This window comes from Ranitomeya variabilis, chromosome 1, assembly GCF_051348905.1.
Source record: "Ranitomeya variabilis isolate aRanVar5 chromosome 1, aRanVar5.hap1, whole genome shotgun sequence".
NCBI classification, from domain to species: Eukaryota; Metazoa; Chordata; class Amphibia; order Anura; family Dendrobatidae; genus Ranitomeya; species Ranitomeya variabilis.
In genome coordinates, this window is record NC_135232.1 from 1,128,125,575 (window position 1) to 1,128,146,351 (window position 20,777).

General features: G+C 43.9%; 1 protein-coding gene across 1 annotated transcript in view; it reads right to left on the reverse strand.

Moving 5' to 3' along the window:
• Positions 1-20,777, reverse strand: part of LOC143793021 (catenin alpha-2-like) — a 1,735,283-nt gene that overhangs the window by 1,496,779 nt on the left and 217,727 nt on the right. The gene's annotated exons all lie outside the window — the stretch shown is intronic.

Below are 20,777 nucleotides of genomic sequence, written 5' to 3' on the forward strand. Positions count from 1 at the left end.
AGGTGAACAAGGGTGGCATGAAAACCTAAACCAGCAATGAACTTCAAGAAGAATTACACAACTGCAATACTACAGTTTTCGTCTGTCTGTCCGAAATTACTTCAATCCTATTTTAAACGGTGGGAAACTGACACAGCCGGTTCTCCTTGGCAGGCCCTGTGTCTGACTGCTTGGATAGCGGCCACCTGGGGCGCACCCTCAGCGTGAGGATGATAGCTTCTCCTCCCTGAGGAGCTCCCCTGCTGCTTACATGTGCGCCGGACACTTAATAGGTACCGAGTACGGAGAGAAATACTGGGGGTCTGGAGAGCAGCCCCGAACCGGCGCCATTTTCTGGCAGAGGAGGACCAAGGGGTGGGCCTATGTGTGGGTGAGATTACATGGAGAGATGGCGCAGCATGTGCACGGCGGTGTAAATAATGTGCGGACACTGCAGGGAGGAGGCGGTGTATACCGGCCATTATCTGTACTGTATAGGGGGGAGGGGTGTATATATGTATACATAGTGTGTATATATAATATATACCCGGTGTAATGTACGGACACTGCAGGGAGGAGGCGGTGTATACAGGCTATTATCTGTACTGTATTGGGGAGGGGTGTATATAATATAGACCCGGTGTAATGTATAGCAGCCACATGGTATACACCACAGGCCACATAGTACTCCTATATACTATGTGGCCTGTGCTATATACTATGTGGCTGCTATATACATACATACATATTCTAGAATACTCGATACGTGGGCTGTGCAATATACTACATGGCTGGCCAATATACTACGTGGCTGGGCAATATACTACGTCGCTGTGCTCCTCGCGACGGTCCGGTCTGTTATGATCCGGTGACTTTGGAGCCGCATGAACTTTCTCTGGAGTAGGTGGAAACTGTACTGACCGCAAAACCTGAACTAACACCGCAACTAGAAGTAGCCATGGGGTGTGCCTAACAAACCCTAGACACCTCGACACAGCCGGAGGACTAAATACCCCTATATATGGAAATAGGAATGCTATCTTGCCTCAGAGCAGAACCCCAAAGGATAGGCAGCCCCCACAAATATTGACTGTGAGTAGGAGAGGAAAGACACACGCAGGCAGAAAACAGGATTCAGCAAAAGTGGCCACTCTAGCTAAATAGGGAAAGATAGGACAGAATACTAAGCGGTCAGTATTAAAAACCCTTCCAAAAATATCCACAGCAGATAATACAAAAAGTTCCACAATCTAACTAAAGACATGGAATGTATATCTGCCACTCCAGAGAATCCAACAAGACTGAGAAAATACTGATACAATCTAACCTGGACAAAAAAACACTGAATAGCACAGAATTATTAAGCACACAGCATGTGTGCCACAGAAACAAAACCAGACACTTATCTTTGATGATTTGGCAGAAGGCAGAAGGAACCAAACCAGGACCAAAACCTCCCAACAACCATGGACAACTGGCAAGGACTAATGTATCCTGCACGCCTAAATACCCCAGTCAGAACTGCAATCAGCAGATACACCTGACCAGGACTGCAACTCAGGGACAACTGCATTACCACCTACAACCACCGGAGGGAGCCCAAAAGCAGAATTCACAACAGCGGTCCATGCATTGCGGTCTCGCGAGATGATGATGTAGCGCTCTCGCGAGACCACACGTCATCATCTCGCGAGACTGCAATGCACTCATGGGACCGTAGCGCGCGAGGAGCATCGGTAAATGCCTGGGTTTGATCTGGGGCTAACGGAAGGTAAGTATATAACTATTTCTTATTTTAATTCTTTTTTTAACAGGGATATGGTGCCCACATTGCTATATACTATGTGGGCTGTGTTAGATACTACGTGGGCTGTGCTATATACTACGTGGCCTGTGCTATATACTACGTGGGCTGTGTTATATACTACATGGGCTGTGTGCTACTTGGCTGTGCTATATTTCTCTGCTGTATCTGTGCATCATGAATCGTGGTATGTGTTAAAGAGGGGGGCCTCTGAGACTCTTTTGCCTTGGGACCTCAAAAACCTGAAGCAGGCCCTGGCTTCACTGATTGGTCACAGCCGGGCGTGACCAATCAGCAACAGTCACAGTCCGGCCGCGAATTGGTGCGGAATTTGAACCATGCTTCGCCAATTGATCGTGGCCGGCCGAACAAATCCTTTGTTTAAATTGCATTATTCTGAAAACTTCATAAATAAACTACATACATATTCTAGAATACCCGATGCGTTAGAATCGGGCCACCATCTAGTATTATATATATATATATATATATATATATATATATATATATATATATATATATATGTATATATATATATATATATATATATATATATATATATATGTATATATATATTTAATACTATGAATACAAAAGATGGTAACACATGGAATCATGGAATATACTTGAAAAATGGTCAGTTAAAGGAACTTTTCATAAGCATATTTCATTTTAGCAGCACACCAAGAGGTCAGCTGAGGTATTGCATGTAAAATTTTTAAAATATTTAATTAAAAACCAACTTGATTTTATGTAGAATACTATGAATACAATAGATGGTAAAACAGGGAATATACTTGAAATAGGGGTCAGACAAAGGAACTGATGTATGACCATAGGACACAGCTCAACAGAAATATAAAAAAATAGGCACAATACCTTCTTCCATGTGTATGTATTTTTTATATCTCTGCTGAGCTGTGTCCTATGGTCATACGTCAGTTCCTTGATCTGACCCCTATTTCAGGTACATTACTTTTTTCCCATCTATTGTGTTCATAATATTCTACATAAAGTCATGCTGATTTTTAACTGAACACTTTTAAAATTGTACTTGTAATACCTCATCTGACCTCTTGGTGTGCCGTTAAAAAGAAATATGCTTATGAAAAAAACTTTTAGTTCCATACTCTATAGCACTACCTAGTGGTAGAAGTATTAGTTTCACTAAGATCTATAAGATCTTGAAAGAAATGAAACCCTGGATTGATTATTAATTACAAAAATAAATATCCCCGGTGGCTTCTTTCCCAGGATGTACGGTAGCAGCGGAGCGTATCAAGTGATTTAACAGACAAGGTGACTGACTTTAACCAGACAAAAGCTGCTGATGCGCGATGACTCACAAATAACTGCTCATCAAAAATCTTCAATCTCTTTCACCCGAATCACGTCCGAGAAGTCGTCCTCGTCCCCTTTTATTACCGCCACGGCTATTAAAGGTCACTTTTTGGAGACTTAATTACACTTTGCAGAGTCAATTGAACGTGGGTCAGTGACTTCTAACTAGTTACATTGCTTAGTCTCATAATAATGTTTTTCCACTTCTTATAACAGAAAGGGCCACATAATGGTTATCATTACTCGCCCTTAGACTGAAATGCTGCACGAAGATAGAAAGCAGCTTTTGGAAAACGGACAATGGGGCATAAAAAGTTTTATATTATCTAGGCTGAAAAGAGTTCCAATAATAACTTTAAACTCCATAAGTGGAGTCATGAATTATACAGATCAAATGCTGGGGGAACTGGATCACTGTCCGCTCTCCCTGCTGTGATCAGGTAACTGAAGCAGGTTATCTGATGGAGAGCAGATACGTCTACACAGAGGAATTAACAAGCAGCTGACAGCTGGTGGAAGGGCAAACTTTATCTACATCCTCATTACCATAGAGGCGCTGCTAATCAATGCAAGGTAAAAATACCTCACGTGCTCCAAAGATACACAGTACAGCTCCATATCAGAGACCTCATGTGGCAATGGAATTATGGTACTTCCCATGCCATATCTATAATATTTGAGGTTCACAATCTGTCCTCCTGATCCTGGACCTGTCCTGTTTCTCGTCTCTTGGCATCACAGACTTGGCCCTATCCTGGATCTCATCATACCTTACAGACCGGACATTCAGCATCTCCCACTCACACACCACCTCCTCACCTCGCCCCCTATCTGTCGGAGTCCCGCAAGGTTCAGTCCTAGGGCCTCTGCTCTTCTCCATTTACACCTTTGGCCTGGGACAGCTCATAGAATCTCATGGCTTTCAGTATCACCTCTATGCTGATGACACACAGATCTACATCTCTGGACCAGATATCACCTCCCTACTAACCAGAATCCCTCAATGTCTGTCTGCTATTTCATCCTTCTTCTCTGCTAGATTTCTAAAACTTAACATGGACAAAACAGAATTCATCATCTTTCCACCATCTGACTCAACCCCTCAACAGACTTATCCATCAAAGTCAATGACTGCTCAATCTCCCCAGTCCCACAAGCTCGCTGCCTCTCCTGCCTCTCCTTCAAACCACATATCCAAGCCGACTTCAAACACAAAAAATATTTCAAGGATCACCACATTCCTTAAATCAAGAATCTGCAAAAACCCTAGTGCATGCCCTCATCATCTCCCGCCTTGACTACTGTAACCTCCTGCTCTGTGACCTCCCCTCGAACACTCTCGCACCCCTCCAATCTATTCTAAGCTCAGCTGCCTGACTAATCCACCTATCCCCCCGCTATTCCCCGGCCTCTCCCCTGTGTCAATCCCTGCACTGGCTCCCCATTGCCCAGAGACTCCAGTACAAACGCCTAACCATGACATACAAAGCCATCCACAACCTGTCTCCTCCATACATCGGTGACCTCGTCTCCCGGTACTTACCTACACGCAACCTCCGATCCTCACAAGATCTCCTTCTCTACTCCCCTCTTATCTCCTCTTCCCACAATCGCATACAAGATTTCTCCCATGGATCCCCCTACTCTGGAACTCTCTACCACAACATATCAGACTCTCACCTACCATGGAAGCCTTCAAAAGGAACCTACAACCTATAGTAGCCCTCTTTCTACCAAACCACTACACGACCAGTTTTTCCCTCCCCTATTGTGTCCTCACCCATCCCTTGTAGAATGTGAGCCCTCGTGGGCAGGGTCCTCTCTCCTCCTGTACCAGTTGTGACTTGTATTGTTTAAGATTATTGTACTTGTTTTTTATTATGTATACCCCCCGTAAGTCACCCGGCCCACCCAAACACATTAGACCGTCATAGGAACCTGTTGATATCGGTGGATTCGGCTGACATTAGTCTCATAGACTATGAGAATGTAATAGCGTAGTAGTAATAATGACAAAAAGGACCAGTCACTACCTTAGGATGAGATGTTGATGGTCCTCGTTTTACGATGAGTTCCGTGGAATTAGGATCCACCATGGTGACAAGACCACAATCAGGTATAATTGAACTAAAAAAAAAACCTGTTTCATTTACAATTGGTGATCAACTGGTGAACACCGATGATAATCGAAGGGTACCTGAGTAGAGTTCAGCAAATTTTTCAATATTCTGTTGGGATTACGATTGCCGGAGAATATTGCTTTTGCAGTATTCACCGAAAATAGTCAATGGGAGTTGAAATGAGCAAATATGTTTGGAAACAATGTTCAAACATAAATTCGGCACGAATAAGGTGCCAATATGGCACAAATATGGCAAATTTGGATTCGGCGACCCTTTCGGAACATATTCGTTCATCTCTATACCTGAGTGTGTAGGAAAAGGAGGAAAAAGGGCAACTGTCCTAAACTTGGCGCCCATGGAGGAGTGCAACCCCATACTTTTGAGAGAGAGATGAAACGTCTGCCAGATCTACGGCATAAAGTCTCTTCCATGGTCTGCCCGCTTTCCGCAGTCTCATCCCCATCACCCTTGATCCTGTTTGTTATGCCTTTTATTCAGTCTCTGTCTCTGTCAGGCTTTGTCCCTCACAGCCCCTGACTCTCTTTTGTCTGCTTGTTCTCCGGTCACAATGCCTCGCCCATTCCTTTTCTTTCCTGTGATTGTATAAGATTTTAATTTTTTTTTCAGTCAAAATGAAATCCATTAAGGCTCAAAGACAAGGAAAGAACAAGGTGCACAAAGTCATGAGTCACATGCAGCAAACACGTTGTCCATCAACGTTTTATTGGGAACGATGATAAATGATAAACCTTTCGAATATTTTTTGTTACAGGGTAAGATCTTTGCTTGTTGTTAGTAAATACTTTACTTTTCCTCGCTTATCATCCATATATCAGAGCACACAAACAGGTGAATTTAGAGCGATAGAAACATCATAAGGGCCGGTGCAGGTGAGCGTATTTTCTACCATCTGAGAGAATCAGGTCCATAATGCAAATCACACGATGATCAGAGTTTGATCAGTGTGTAATCCAATTCTCTCGCATTAAGAGAAGATGGAAAGAAAAAAAGTCTTCATCTTCTCCATTCTGTCAGCATGTGGAAATTTAGACTGCACTCAGATGTCATCCGAGTGCAGTCTAATGGTTTCTACTCAATCACTGACTTAAATATCGGATCAAAGTCGGCCACGCTGAGATTTTATCTCCAGACGTACTCTGTCAGAGATAAAAAATCGGAAATGTGCACGATCCCATACCATAACAAGCGATCTCATGGTCTGTTGAATCGAACTTAGACCGATAATTCAGTCGTCTGCATAAGTTCTTAAACTAAGTTCAGACTAGTGTTGAACTTTGTGAATCAGTCAAGAAGACAAATTGTGGAGGCGATTTGTTGTAACGCTAATGCCTGTGTCCCTGCGTATTACCTCTCCCTTCTTCCGACAGGGACGTTCACAAACTCACCACTCCAGCCATGTAGGTCAGGTTGCCAGGCGGCACGCCTAGTGCGCACGCACTTCCTGATTCTTAAAGGGACAACGAGCGCACTTTGGAAATGCCCCCAGCCGATTGCTGGGAGGCATCAAGTATGTAAGGCATGCTCCCCAGTAGGGAGGTGCCTGGGCAATATTCTCCATTTAGTAGTATTGTGCAACTAGCGAGTCCCTGTATCCCATGTTGAATGAGTCTGAACTTTTTCCTTCATCCCGTGTTGTGTAGTCTAGAACCCTAAAGCCGCATCTGCAGTACCTGAGTCCTCATGCTACTCTTGCGGTACCTGACACTGACACCGCACCGGCAGTACATGAGCCTGACACTGCACCGGCAGTGCCTGAGCCAGACACCGCACCGGCAGTACCTGAGCCTGACACCGCACCGGCAGTACATGAGCCTGACACCGCACCGGCAGTACCTGAGCCAGACACCGCACCGGCAGTACCTGAGCCAGACACCGCACCGGCAGTACCTGAGCCTGACACCGCACCGGCAGTACATGAGCCTGACACCGCACCGGCAGTACCTGAGCCAGACACCGCACCGGCAGTACATGAGCCTGACACCGCACCGGCAGTACATGAGCCTGACACCGCACCGGCAGTTCCTGACCCTGACACCGCACCAGCAGTACCTGACCCTGACACTGCACCAGCAGTACATGAGTCTGACACCGCACCGGCAGTACATGAGCCTGACACTGCACTGGCAGTACATGAGCCTGACACCACACCGGCAGTACCTGAGCCTGACACCGCACCGGCAGTACATGAGCCTGACACCGCATCAGCGGTACATGAGCCTGACACCGCATCGGCGGTACATGAGCCTGACACCGCACCGGCAGTACATGAGCCTGACACTGCACTGGCAGTACATGAGCCTGACACCGCACCGGCAGTACCTGAGCCTGACACCGCACCGGCAGTACATGAGCCTGACACCGCATCGGCGGTACATGAGCCTGACACCACACCGGCAGTACATGAGCCTGACACCGCACCGGCAGTACATGAGCCTGACACTGCACCGGCAGTACCTGAGCCTGACACCGCACCAGCAGTACATGAGCCTGACACCGCATCGGCAGTACCTGAGCCTGACACCGCACCAGCAGTACATGAGCCTGACACCGCATCGGCGGTACATGAGCCTGACACCGCACCGGCAGTACATGAGCCTGACACTGCACCGGCGGTACATGAGCCTGACACCGCATCGGCAGTACCTGAGCCTGACACCGCACCAGCAGTACATGAGCCTGACACCGCATCGGCGGTACATGAGCCTGACACCGCACCGGCAGTACATGAGCCTGACACTGCACCGGCGGTACATGAGCCTGAGACGCACTGGCAGTACCTTAATCTTGAAGCCCTTAATCAGGAATAAAATGAAACGTATAGGGATGTTTCCAGCATGCATGTTTTAGCCCTGTCATTCATGTGGAATTATCTGCCTTAGTAAAGAATATTGCAAAGCTCATAGAATTGGATATTTCATTTTTCTGCTTAATACATAGATCTGGTCAATAATTTTTTTACATGTGGATTCCTATTGTAGAGTCCAGTTAACTATATCGCTATGTATGCTCTGCCAAAAACATAATTATGAACTCAGTTGTGCTACACCAGCTTCATTTCCGGTGAGCCTCCCTTGACTTGGCATAGGACCTTCATTCTAAACTCAGCTCCTCTTGTTTAGTTCATGGCTGTTACCTGCTCTGATACACTTAACCTCCATTGCAAACTGAATACTGATGCATATGCTCCTCATACTTGTGGATTGTACCTTTACTTTGCCACTTTTCCTACTAGATCATCCTGCTGCACCAACACCCCTTTCCTGTGCTGCTTGTTATTGCTCAACTTGATCAAAGGATTTCAACATCCACCTCTTCGTGTAAAACAAAACAATAAGTAGAGTTAATGATTTTTATCACTTGTCTCTAAAATCCCGACAATTGTGGAAAATGCTACAGAAAAAAAATCTTCCTAGTGTATCTTACACCACTGATCAGGGTGGAAATCCTCTCTACAATATTGTATAGAAATGATATATTTCTACCTACCCTGAGTAATAGAGATGTGAAACTATGCAGATCACTAAGGGAAAGTCGTAATTAAGTCTTAATTAATTGTAGAATGTCTTCTCAATATTTTTTTTGGATATAGTAGATACATGATTTTAGTCCGTTGTCAAAATCGATTTTGCTTATGTTATATAATATTATTATATAATTTCCCAGAGAAAACTATACTATATGTTTATTCTTTCTTTTTTCTAATAATCAAGTTCATCTTGAAAATAAATATTTTGCAACCAAACATTATCCCAGGTGGAAGTGTTCAGCGTTTACCCAGCTTGCTGCCCGCATCTTCCACCAAATGTGCACTCTGTATACCAGATGAGACTGTTTTGAGTTAAGTTGAAACCTCTTTGCGTCCAATGCTTCATATAAAGTGAAACCTTAAAATAAAGGTTCTACTAACATCAGTCCTTTCTCCCATCCTTTTAAATATTGCAATCAGTAGATAGGGGCTTTCTGGTCTGCCGTAATTTTTTGCAGGTTTTAATTCTATATCAAGCAACATAGGATAGAAGAGAAATAGGACATTTTTAGTGAATTTTCTTTTGCTATGCTCATGATCCTCCAACAACTTTTTTCTTTTTGGATCAATGCTCAGTGGCCACTCTCCATGGAGTCTGGTTGGTATTGACTGTTTATGGCCCGTCTGCCTTGGGTGTTCTGATCGTTATTTAGCTTGGTGTTTGGCATGTGTCCTGAAATAGGCACACTATGTTGCAATTGGTTTTCATGGGGTCTTTTTAACCCCTTAACAATCTATTGTAGAGAGAGTCAGGGAGTGAGGAGAAGGCTTTGGCAGATGGCAGTACATGGCAGATGCTGGCAGGGTTACGCAGCCATCCCCTGCCTCTAACAGCAGCAATCGGAGCTGGTGTTGGCTGCTAATAACTAATGATGAGCGAATGTGTTCGGATAAGGTGCTATCTGAGCATGCATGGGTCCTGACCGAGTGTCTTCAGCATTTCCATTTAACTCCTTAACACTCCATTGTAGAGAGAGTTAGGGAGTGAGGAGAGGGCTTACGCAGATGTCTAAACATGGCAGATGCTGGCAGTGTTACACAGCTGGCACCTGCCTCTAACAGCAGCAATCGGAGCTGGCGTTGGTTGTTAATAACTAATAACTAAAGAGCTAATGTCCTCAGATAAGGGTTTATCTGAGCATGCTCTGGTCCTGACCAAGTGTATTCAGCATGCTCAAATAATATGTTGGAGTCCCCATGGCTGTTCGACAGCTGCAACACATGCAGGGATTGCCTAACAAACAGGTCATGAGATTTGAAAAGTTTCACCCATTTTTTAATGATACCCACTGCTCCAACATCACTATGTGAAAGGCTCTCCTAGATTGCAAACTAGGAGGATGATATTTTTACCGAAAAAGGTATAAAACTGGAGAAAATGCAGTAACATGCCCATAAGCACATTTGTGTCAGTCACCATTTTAACCACACTGCTTCAAGGCTGTTATATAGGATGAACGTGTCTGGGCTCTAGCATCCACAGCAAGCAGATGTCCAGCTTCCTCGCCCTCCTCTAAGAACGCCTGCTTTGCAGAAACACCTTGCGTTGGTTGCAGATTCCAAAGGTATGACGCCTCCCGGGCTACACGCCATCTGTCCGCAGCTCCGGAGACACATCCCGAGATATACGGCAGATATATTCGTTCTCTCTCACCCTGTGCTGCGGCTCCTGACCACGTTGGCCACGCTTTATTTTAGCATGACTAATTAGTCAGACTGAGACCCCCTGAAGGTCTGTGACCGAACATTTCCCAGGTCATGAAGAAGACAAGAATATTTTGAAAAACAGAAAAAAAAAAGGTTAAAAAAGAACTACAAAAATATATATATAAAAAAAAATGATACACACTCAGATTTTCCACTGGATGGGACAGGTAAGGAGCCATGGAGAACTAAGTATACATTTTAAAAAACAAATTTTAATCCCTTCCTGGCTCTTTAATAAAATAAAATCCAGAGCAGATTGCAGAATTTTCTTTTTACCAATTTGGATTTTTTTTGGCGAAATTTGAGGTGAATTTGATGCGTCTCCTAACGATTCACTAATCTCTATTACATGTTGCTAGAGGGATAAATGACAAAGACTGATGCATAAAAGTTTCCAGAAACTTCGAGGACATTTTTTTTTCCCTTAGGCTATGTTCACACGTTGTTTTTGCTGAATTTTAGCTGCTTACATAAAGCAGGATTTTCTGCGTTTTTGCTAGGTTTTTTTGCTACGTTTTTGTTGTGTGTTGATAAAGTTTAGTGCCTGACAAAAAAGCCTGATTTAACTTCCTTAGGTTTTTGCACCAAAAAAGCAGCAAAAACTGATACTGTTTTTTGTTTCCAAGGGGTGAAAAAACGCTGCAATTACACAGAAAAAAACGCTGAAAGTAGTGACATGCTGCAGTTTTAACAAATGCAGCAGTTTTTCAAATCCGTCAGGAAAGTAAGCCAAGCTGCGTGCATGAGATTTCTGAAATCTCATAGACTTTGCTGGTACTGTAAAAAACAGCTTAAAATTTGAATTAAAAAAAGCAGCAGAAATGCAATGTGTGAACGCAGCCTTAAATAGGTTATCCAGGACACAATTACTTTTTTACTATGAGTCACTAATATGCAAAAAACTAACATCTAGCGCTGACTCCGATCGGTCACTGACCACTTCTGCAGGGCAGATACTCCTACTTTGAGCTGGTCTGCTGATGCGGTCTGACTGGTGAAATCATGCTGATTGACAGCCGGCTTCCAGCAGATGGGCTGTCAATCAGTAATTTGTCAGCAGAGATTTCACATCAACAGAGCATAGAAGATCCGATGCTCTGTTGAAGTGACATCAGCATAAGCAACAGAATCTCCGTACGGAGCATTCTCTGACCTCCATGTCAACAGATATCTGGCCGGAAACAACAGGATGGTCATTATCAACTACCTGACTGTTAGTTCTCAACATCCTGGATGATCCCTTTAAATGCCCAGATTTGGGACTAAAAATCATTTTTGCAATTCGGTTTCAATAAAAGCTTATTACAGGAGGACACAAAGTCAACTACATCCTTACGCAACCTTGGCCACCAAAAGACAGGAGGTCTAAGGTCACTTTACTACCTGGGTGACCAGCCAGAACCGAGTTATGATGTGCCTCTAAAATTTTGAGATGCAGATGTACAGGACCCACATGAAACTTCAATACCTCTCCAACAAGTTTAGAACACACTGTGGAGACGACCACCCCTTCTTGTAAAATTGGGACAGCAACATCAGCACTTCCACCACTAGGGAAACTCTGAGACAAAGCATTCGCTTTGATGTTTTTAATCCCAGGATGATAAGTGAACCAAAATTAAACCTGGTGAGAAATAAAGACTATCTAGCTTGCTTGGGATTAAGATGTTTAGCAGATTCAAGGTACATCAAATTTTTGTAAATGTGACCCAGTGAACTGCCTCCTCCAAAAAAATGATGCCACTCCTCAAGTGCCAACTTAACGGTCAGAAGTTCCCTTTTGCCTACATCATAGTTTCTTTTGGCCAATAACATTTTTTTAGAGAAGAAGGCACATGGAAGCTATTATCCAGGAGACGACCCTTGAGACAATACAGTCCTGACCCTCAACTCAGAAGCATCAGCCTTGGCAATAAATGGTTTATAAGCATCGGGTTGGATGAGTACCGGCACAGTGGTAAAACATCTCTTCAAAGAAGAAAATGCCTGCTGAGCGCAGCTGGACAACCTCGAGCAGTCCGTAACATTCTTAGTCATGTCAGTGAGAGGTTTGACAATAGTCGAGAAGTTTCTGATAAATTTCCGATAATAGTTTGTGATCCCCCAAAAATGTAATGCTTTCAGATCCATGCGGAAACCTGCAGCTGACACTAAGAAACCTAAGAACTGGACATCTTGTATGGCAAATACACACTTCTCCAACTTGGCATACAGCTTATTATCCTGTAGAACCTCTAACACCTGCCTGACATGTACTGAAGAGACTTGAGATTGGGCAAGTAGATCAAAATATCGTCACGATACACTACGACAAATCTACCCACGATGTGACAGTCATACACATGATGGTGAGGCAGTTCTTGACACATTTTTTCAGAGAACATCTCCTCAAAATCAGAGGGAAAAGATGGAATGTTTTTAATGGAGACATTAGAGATTATATCATCTAGGCAAAAATCACATCACTTAATTATCTCTCTGGCCTTCCAGTCTAAGACCGGATTATGCATAGTCAACCAAGGAAGACCCAACACAATAGTAGTAGGAAGAATGTAACATGAAAGGAGTTCCCAGTGAAGAGCCCCTACACGAAGGTTCACCATATTTGCGTGAAGCTTCCCCGACCAAGAGGTGCAGTGTCTATTGCAAATATGGAAATTAACTTTGCCAGATTACTACAGGAGAGACCATGGATCTGAGTGACCCTAGCATCCACCATATTGGCTCCTGCCCCACTATCCAGTAGGACAGATGCTGTCTCGCTTTCCATACCTATAACCACTTCTGCAGGTAGGATAAACTGGGACACACCTGTGGAGGAGATGTATATACGCCCAGACTGAAATTCTCCCTATAACCTGGGATCAGAAGTTTGATGACGGTTTCTGGTGTTTACGTAAAGACTAACAAACCACAATTAAATTACCCTTTTTGCCACACCCCTGTCTTGCGAAGAGATCCATAACAGGGAGAAGCCCCCCTAATTGCATAGGTTCTTCAGAGCACACAGGGAGAACTTCAGTTATAGGAAGTACCACAAGGGGTGAGCTCACTACATGTCTATCTCTGAGGCATCTACCAAAGCATATGGCAAGAGCCATGGCGGGCTCCATCGAAGCTGGAGTTCTGTAATGCACCAATGCATCTTTTAACTGTTCATACAGGCCCTACCAAAGCTTACTCCAAAGGGCAGGATAACTCAACTGGGTGCAGTGGCCCATCTACAGAATTCGGAACAAAATTCCTCTGCCAGTTGGTCTCCCTGCTGGATCTTACATACTCTAAATTCCGCAAATAAGACATGGTCCGGATCATCATAAACGAGGCCAAGAGCCACGAAAAATCCATCCAACGACTGGAGTGACAATGAGTCGGATGGGAATGAGGTGGCTCAGGAATGAGGGTCTCCTAGAGGGAGGAAGACAACAATCACTACCCTCTACATTATACTTCACTTTCAGATGACCACAGATGAAGACTGAAATGGAGCTTACAGGCTTCCCGAAATGTGACAAATGTATCATGACCCCCAGAAAACCAATCCAAGACAGCCACTTTATGTTCCGGTTCAGATGTCTGTTGTGAAGAAACTTCAGACCCTATGTCTGATAGCTCAAAAGACAGACCCTGCAGCTTTCTCTCAAGGTTAGCAATGGAATCCATGTCAAAATCCAAAAAAGGCTAAGCCAGTTAAAATGTCACGCAATTAGGGAAAGGGACCCTACACTGTTCCTAGGAGTGGGGCTCTAACTATCCCTGCTTCCAACGGTGCTTCTGATGGTGAGGAGGTTTGGGCCATGCCATGTGTCTTGCTGTTCTTCTATTATACACTAAGCTGTCCCTCCCCCATTCACCAAGAGGCCTGGGAGAGAAATGCTAGTGTATAAACACATAAGACAAACAAGGACTACAAAAAGAATCCAACATACAAAACATTCACCAAAGGTAGAGTGGTATATAGGAATGTATAAACCAAATAGTAATAGGACAGTAAGGAAAGCAAACGGACATAAACAGCATGCAACAATCTCCACCAGCAAACACGAACTCTAACTCCTCACAACATCTCCAGGGAACAAGGAAGTAAAATTTCACTGGTGAGGAAGAGAAGGTCTGGTGAGATTTTATAGAGAGAGGAAATGACCAGATCAGGAGCAGCTGTGAGATGGAGCTGCATGTTTCTAACCAGCATAAAAAGGACCATTAACGTCTTCACCACATAAGGAAACAAAATTCATTTCATATGGGAAATGAAACACAGAGGCTAAATAATAGACCTGCGATGGACAATGAGTAATGATTTTATAACCTCAGATCTCCCAGGAGGACGGGGTCCACATGTAACAATTACAGGAGCTCTGGATGTGTAATTATATTATTACAGGAGCCCTGGATGTGTAATTATATTATTACAGGAGCCCTGGATGTGTAATTATATTATTACAGGAGCTCTGGATGTGTAATTATATTATTACAGGAGCCCTGGATGTGTAATTATATTATTACAGGAGCTCTGGATGTGTAGATATCTTATTACAGGAGCTCTGGATGTGTAATTATATTATTACAGGAGCTCTGGATGTGTAGATATCTTATTACAGGAGCCCTGGATGTGTAATTATATTATTACAGGAGCCCTGGATGTGTAGATATCTTATTACAGGAGCTCTGGATGTGTAATTATATTATTACAGGAGCCCTGGATGTGTAATTATATTATTACAGGAGCTCTGGATGTGTAATTATATTATTACAGGAGCCCTGGATGTGTAATTATATTATTACAGGAGCTCTGGATGTGTAGATATCTTATTACAGGAGCTCTGGATGTGTAATTATATTATTACAGGAGCTCTGGATGTGTAGATATCTTATTACAGGAGCCCTGGATGTGTAATTATATTATTACAGGAGCCCTGGATGTGTAGGTATCTTATTACAGGAGCTCTGGATGTGTAATTATATTATTACAGGAGCCCTGGATGTGTAATTATATTATTACAGGAGCTCTGGATGTGTAATTATATTATTACAGGAGCCCTGGATGTGTAATTATATTATTACAGGAGCTCTGGATGTGTAGATATCTTATTACAGGAGCCCTGGATGTGTAGATATCTTATTACAGGAGCCCTGGATGTGTAATTATATTAATCCCGGAGCTCTAGATGTGTTACTATACAGTATTATTACAGGAGCTCTGGATGTGTAATTATATTATTCCTGGAGCTCTGGATGTGTAATTATATTATTACAGGAGCCCTGGATGTGTAGGTATCTTATTACAGGAGCTCTGGATGTGTAATTATATTATTACAGGAGCCCTGGATGTGTAATTATATTATTACAGGAGCTCTGGATGTGTAATTATATTATTACAGGAGCCCTGGATGTGTAATTATATTATTACAGGAGCTCTGGATGTGTAGATATCTTATTACAGGAGCCCTGGATGTGTAGATATCTTATTACAGGAGCCCTGGATGTGTAATTATATTAATCCCGGAGCTCTAGATGTGTTACTATACAGTATTATTACAGGAGCTCTGGATGTGTAATTATATTATTCCTGGAGCCCTGGATGTGTAATTATATTATTGTGTAACTTGTAGTTTCCCCTGGGTCCCTTACACACCGGCTTTGTCCTTCCCGCCTGCTGACGCTCCTCTCCCATCTACATGGCGTCCCCCTCGCACAGACTTGCTGAGCCATCAGCCGGCGCTCGCCATAGAGAATCCGCTGACCTCCGCCGTCCTCACAATGATGGGGATTGTGCAGTGCGCACTGACACCGGGATTATGTGCCCACATTATCTGTCTGTACACCGTTTGCAGACAGAACTGTATCTAAGCTTCTTGCGGTGGATACTGCCTGCTGGGCCACTCTGTGTCAGACTCATGGCTTGCTTTATCTTTTATTATGGTGTATCTATTGTGTGATACATCCTGCTGATATTATGTATCTAAGTATCTGTAGCGTGATACAGCTCAGTCTCGCACTTCACAGCATTTTCTTATCTTGTTACATTACTGAATGTCATTAGGAAATTAACGCTAGGTCTATTGAGCAGGTGTATCTAAGCCTATCCTGTGTGATATGTCATGATTCCCAATGGCAGGGACATGGGCAAAAACGGACTAGCTCTAGGAAGATGGTATCTCAGGTAACCGCGATGCTGAACCTAACACGCAAATAAAAGTAGCCAGGGGGTGTGCCTACGTTGTATCCCTAGACACCTCGCGCCAGCCGGAGAGCTAACTACCCCTATAAGAGGAATACACAGACCTGGCTTGCCTCCAGGGAAACCCCAAAAGTTATAGTAGCCCCCCACATGTAATAACGGTTAGGTAAGAGGAAAACACAAACGCAGTATGAATATAGATTCAGCAAAGTGAGGCCCTCTGACTAGATAGATGAAAATACAAAAGAGGACTTCGCGGTTACCTCAAAACCCTAAGCAGCCATCCTGAAACTACCTTAACTCCGTTATCAACTCATGACACCGGAGTAGTAATTTCAGATCACTAGAGCTTCCAGCAGCACGAGAAATATAAATGCATGCTGGACAAAACAAACACAAAAAGCCAAAGATTTCAACTTAGCTGAATTGCAGACTTGGAGCAGGTAGCAAGCAACAGAGATGCTCTGGTAACATTGATTGCCAGCACTAGAGTGACTGAGAAGCCAGACTAAATAGGAAACTCCCAATTTCCTGATGAAAACAGGTGCACTGGAAACACAAGACCAAAGTCAACCAGTACCACCAGTAGCCACCAGAGGGAGCCAAAAACAGAATTCACAACAGTACCCCCCCCTTAAGGAGGGGGCACCGAACCCTCATGAGAACCACCAGGGCGATCTGGATGCGCCCTATGAAAGGCGCAAACCAAATCCGAAGCATGAACATCAGAGGCAGTCACCCAAGAATTATCCTCCTGACCGTATCCCTTCCATTTAACCAGATATTGAAGTCTCCGTCTGGAAATACGAGAGTCCAAAATCTTCTCCACAACATACTCCAATTCACCCTCCACCAGCACAGGAGCAGGAGGCTCAACAGAAGGAACAACCGGTACCTCGTACCTCCGCAACAACGACCTATGGAAAACATTATGAATGGTGAAAGATGCTGGAAGGTCCAAACGAAAAGATACAGGATTAAGAATCTCCAAAATCCTATAAGGACCTATGAACCGAGGTTTGAACTTAGGAGAAGAGACCTTCATAGGGACAAAACGAGAAGACAACCACACCAAGTCTCCAACACGGAGATGATGACCCACACGACGATGACGATTAGCAAACTGCTGAGTCTTCTCCTGAGACAACTTCAAATTGTCCACCACATGACTCCAAATCCGGTGCAGTCTATCCACCACAGAATCCACTCCAGGACAATCCGAAGACTCCACCTGACCAGACGAAAAACGAGGGTGAAACCCTGAATTGCAAAAGAAAGGAGAAACCAGAGTAGCAGAACTGGCCCGATTATTGAGGGCAAACTCTGCCAACGGCAAAAAGGCGACCCAATCATCCTGATCAGCAGACACAAAACACCTCAAATACGTCTCCAAGGTCTGATTAGTTCGCTCCGTCTGGCCATTAGTCTGAGGATGGAACGCAGATGAAAAAGACAAATCAATGCCCATCCTGGCACAGAACGCTCGCCAGAACCTAGACACAAATTGAGATCCTCTGTCAGACACGATGTTTTCCGGGATACCATGTAAGCGAACCACATTCTGAAAAAATAAAGGAACCAACTCCGATGAAGAAGGCAATTTGGGCAAGGGTACCAAATGAACCATCTTAGAAAAACGGTCACACACCACCCAAATGACGGACATTTTCTGAGAAACCGGGAGATCCAAGATAAAGTCCATAGAGATGTGCGTCCACGGCCTCTTCGGAATAGGCAAGGACAACAACAATCCACTAGCCCGAGAACAGCAAGGCTTGGCCCGAGCACAAACATCACAAGACTGTACATGGGTACGCACATCCCGAGACAGGGAAGGCCACCAGAAGGACCTGGCCACCAAATCTCTGGTACCAAAAATTCCAGGGTGGCCCGCCAACACAGAAGAATGAACCTCTGAGATGACTCTACTGGTCCACTCATCTGGAACAAACAATCTCCCAGACGGACAACGATCAGGCCTATCAGTCTGAAACTCCTGCAAAGCACGTCGCAAGTCTGGGGAGACAGCAGACAAAATCACTCCATCCTTAAGGATACCCGTAGGCTCAGAATCACCAGTAGAAGCACAACCCATTTTTACGCCTATAATTCTGCTGTTCACTTCTGGACAGAATTCTATCACATTGCATAATCTCCGGTGCCTGCTCAGAAGACACCGCCAAATGGTGCACAGGTTTGCGCTCCCGCAAACGCCGATCAATCTGAATAGACATAGTCATGGATTCATTCAGACCTGTGGGCGTAGGAAACCCCACCATGACATCTTTAACGGCATCAGAGAGACCTTCTCTGAAATTCGCCGCCAGGGCGCACTCATTCCACTGAGTAAGCACAGACCATTTTCGAAATTTTTGACAATATACTTCAGCTTCATCATGCCCTTGAGAGAGGGCTAGCAAGGCCTTTTCAGCCTGAATCTCCAAATTAGGTTCCTCATAGAGCAACCCCAGTGCCAGAAAAAACGCATCCACATTGAGCAGCGCAGGATCCCCTGGTGCCAATGCAAATGCCCAATTCTGGGGGTCACCCCGCAACAAGGAAATAACAATTCTAACCTGCTGAGCAGGGTCTCCAGCGGAGCGAGATCTCAGAGAAAGATACAATTTACAATTGTGCTTAAAATTCAGAAAGCGAGATCTATCTCCAGAAAAGAACTCAGGTATAGGGGTCTTGGGTTCAGACATAGGAGCATGTATCACATAGTCTTGGATATTTTGAACCTTAGAGGCAAGAGTATTAAGATTAGAAGCTAAACTCTGGATATCCATTTCTCAACAGCAGAGATCTGAGCCATTCAGGGGTTAAGAGGAGAGAAAAAAAAAAAAAAACACAGCAGATTGCAATTATGGCTAGACAGAACCTCTGAGTAAAAAAAAAAAAAGTGTCAGAAACTTATTTTTTCTCTCCTTCTTTAGCCAATACCTTTAATACATTATGGCCGGCAATACTGTCATTATTCCCAATGGCAGGGACATGGGCAAAAACGGACTAGCTCTAGGAAGATGGTATCTCAGGTAACCGCGATGCTGAACCTAACACGCAAATAAAAATAGCCAGGGGGTGTGCCTACGTTGATCTCTAGACACCTCGCGCCAGCCGGAGAGCTAACTACCCCTATAAGAGGAATACACAGACCTGACTTGCCTCCAGGGAAACCCCAAAAGTTATAGTAGCCCCCCACATGTAATAACGGTTAGGTAAGAGGAAAACACAAACGCAGTATGAATATAGATTCAGCAAAGTGAGGCCCTCTGACTAGATAGATGAAAATACAAAAGAGGACTTCGCGGTTACCTCAAAACCCTAAGCAGCCATCCTGAAACTACCTTAACTCCGTTATCAACTCATGACACCGGAGTAGTAATTTCAGATCACTAGAGCTTCCAGCAGCACGAGAAATATAAATGCATGCTGGACAAAACAAACACAAAAAGCCAAAGATTTCAACTTAGCTGAATTGCAGACTTGGAGCAGGTAGCAAGCAACAGAGATGCTCTGGTAACATTGATTGCCGGCACTAGAGTGACTGAGAAGCCAAACTAAATAGGAAACTCCCAATTTCCTGATGAAAACAGGTGCACTGGAAACACAAGACCAAAGTCAACCAGTACCACCAGTAGCCACCAGAGGGAGCCAAAAACAGAATTCACAACAGTGATACTAATAAGCTGCTGTATCTAAACCTATCCTGTGTGATACTAATAAGCTGCTGTATCTAAACCTATCCTGTGTGATACTAATAAGCTGCTGTATCTAAACCTATCCTGTGTGATACTAATAAGCTGCTGCATCTAAGCCTATCCTGTGTAATACTAATAGGTTGATGTATCTATGCCTATCCTGTGTGATACTAATAAGCTGCTGTATCTAAGCCTATCCTGTGTGATACTAATAGGTTGATGTATCTAAGCCTATTCTGTGTGATACTAATAAGCTGCTGTATCTAAACCTATCCTGTGTGATACTAATAAGCTGCTGTATCTAAACCTATCCTGTGTGATACTAATAAGCTGCTGTATCTAAACCTATCCTGTGTGATACTAATAAGCTGCTGTATCTAAACCTATCCTGTGT